We start from the raw sequence: 2797 nt of genomic DNA on the forward strand, positions 1-2797 counted from the left end.
CTATCAGAGTTTTGGTTCAGCCATTGTTGGCTGCGAGATCTTCAACAGATTACTTTACCTCCTTCAGTTTCCTCTTCTGTAAGGAGCTGTTATGAGGATTATGTAAAATACTATGTGCAAAAGACGTGACAGTACTAGCACATACTAAGTGCTAAATAAACGGTGGCTAATGTCATTTAAGTGTACGAGTTTCTGTCCTTTTGTCCCTCCAAGCGATAAATTTGGATGCACCTGTGCATGTACGTTAAAGATGGCACCAACAAAATACAAATAGTGGAAAATAATTTTTAAACGCAAGGTAAAAAAAAAAAGTTTTAGTCCTCCATGGTACCTACTATACATACATGCAAGGAACCAATGCCCTGGGGATCCAATTAAAAGTTTTAAAATGAATCACAAACAAAACTGGTAGATACACACATCTATCTCTCTCTCTGAAAAGTACAATTTCATCAGTAAAAGATTTTTCTTGCATCTACAAATGCTTCTTCATTCCATTAGCATTTCTAAAAATTCACCCACCCAGGCCAATGTCCATTTTCAGACTTTCAAAAGGGCCAAAGGGCACACACACAGTGGTTACCCATATATTCCCTTTACCCTGCTCACCAGTAGAAAGTAAAGCAGCTCTTAGTTCACTGGCCAATGAGAAAACATAAATGCAAATTTCTGGAAAATCTATAATTTTTACAAGACCAGTGCTCTAACCCCTCAGCTATGGCGCCCTTCCCAAAAAGTCTACAATTTTAGTACGTGAAACTGAAACAGATGAGTAAATAAAAAGCAGTCGATGCTCCCTTGATGTTCATCTCATTCCTGAACACAGGTTTTACTGAACATTCAATCTGCTTTTTTTCTATTAATCTATAGAGAGAGAATTATGTATTTATCAACTCAATAACAAATTAGCCAAGAAATAAAAAGAAATGACCAAACATAATTACTGTTTCCCAGGGATGCACTAGAATTAATGAGTAAATAAATGAATTACCTTTAGTGGGCCCTTTATGTGGTCATCCTGAACTTCTACCGTTGAAGAATCGTGTCTAAATGTAACCTAGAGATCATAAATTTAATTAGCCACGCACACACACAAAAATCAAACAACACAAGCTCATCGATGCATGAATTCCTTTTTATCACAAGTAATCTAAACAGTTGCCTACTTTATACAAAATCTCAGTCCCTAAGCAGATTCATTGAAATTTTTATTAAATAATTTCCCAGGCTAAATTACTTGATGTTTCACATATCATACTTTATTCAACACTATTAGTTATTAGTTTAGTTGTATAATTTTTTTTCCTAAAATATGAGAAAAAAAGAGGTGGCGATTTTATGCTATTAGGTACTACAGCTGACCCCTGAAAAACATGGGGGTTAGGAGCGCCAACCCCCAGAACAGCTGAAAATCCATGTCTAACTTGTGACTCCCCCAAAACTTATGGTAATAGCCGGTAATATCAACTGTCGGTGAACACAAATTTTGTATTACACAGGTTTTACTGTGTTACATACTACACTGTATATTCTATACAGAATATTATATGCTGTATTCTTACAATAAAGGCTAGAGAAAAATGTTAAGAAAATCATAAAGAGAAAATACATTTACAGTACTGACTGAAAAAAATCCGTGTATAAACCCACGTTGTTCAATCGAGGGTCAACTATGTATCATTTCGCGAAGGCCTAGCTTGATAATAAACAGTAGCAACAAACATTTAATCAGGCTCAAGTGTCAAACATATAATCTTCACAACAACCTTATTAGGTAGGTATAACTGCTCCCATTCTGTTGGTAAGAAAACTGAGGAACGAAGTCTAAGAAAATGGTCCAAGACCCCAGGCCTAGTACACAGAGGGACGAGACCCCAGCATAGGCTGTCGAGCCGCAGAGCTCTCCTGCGCTCCCCGGATCAGCACAGCAATCAGAGAACAGGCAACCAGACGTGAGGGCATCAGACTGAAATAAGGAGTTCAAGTTCAAACATTTAAATAGTTGGTGAAAAATAAGGGAGCTTCCAGTATTCCGTACAGGAAAAGCTGTTCTCCCTCTTCCAGGGACCAAACCATCAACACGGCCTTATCGGATGTGCATGGCAGTCAATCCGGGCCACGGGCTCACAAACCAGCTACGAAAGAAGACGTCCTGTGCTCACAGCATCACAGACATTTCTGTCTCACGGAAAACACTACGACACTTTATTTAAATAACGGGTTTAGGCAACTGTGTCATTCACTTAGAGTATAGGCCACTTAAGGATGGAGACCAGGCCCTAACATTAAAGTCTCAATTCCTAATACAGTGCTTAGCACATGGTAAATACTCAGTAAATGAAAAATGGTGAGGAAGAAGTGTATCAACAAACTGTTGAAAAATTATATTAACTCTGACTCTGAAACAAATTAAACTGGTATAGATGTGTAGCACCATAACTACTGAGAAAATCATTAACTTTGAATTATAAACAGATTTTTAGAGCAGCCCCCAAAAAATTAATGGTAATTTTAGAAACCTATTTATTTATAAGGCACAAGGTGCTGGGACTCTGTGCTACCAACAGAGGCAGTAGAGACTAAGTTTCCTTCCTTTTATTAACAGCAAGAAATGACAGAACAGTTACATGTCATTTAGTAGTTCATTCACTACACAGAGACACCCAGTCGAGATGGAGAGTCAGGGCCAAAATGCAGCCTGTGCTCTGCAGACCTAGCCCTGCCCAAGGGGAAGGCCTTTTCTAATTGGCAGGAAAGTGCTTTTGCGTATGCCAAGCTCCTTATGTCAAGCTCCGCT

The 2797-nt window shown here is 38.4% G+C and overlaps 1 long non-coding RNA gene across 1 annotated transcript in view; it reads right to left on the reverse strand.

Annotated features, from left to right (window-relative positions):
- Positions 1-989: 989 nt before the first annotated feature.
- The window catches only part of LOC105302715, a 52049-nt gene continuing 50241 nt past the window's right edge, over positions 990-2797 (reverse strand). The window contains exon 4 of the long non-coding RNA XR_896849.2: positions 990-1057. This is a non-coding gene — a long non-coding RNA (uncharacterized LOC105302715). The remainder of the gene's footprint in view (positions 1058-2797) is intronic.

Source organism: Pteropus vampyrus, unplaced genomic scaffold, assembly GCF_000151845.1.
Source record: "Pteropus vampyrus isolate Shadow unplaced genomic scaffold, Pvam_2.0 Scaffold279, whole genome shotgun sequence".
NCBI lineage: Eukaryota > Metazoa > Chordata > Mammalia > Chiroptera > Pteropodidae > Pteropus > Pteropus vampyrus.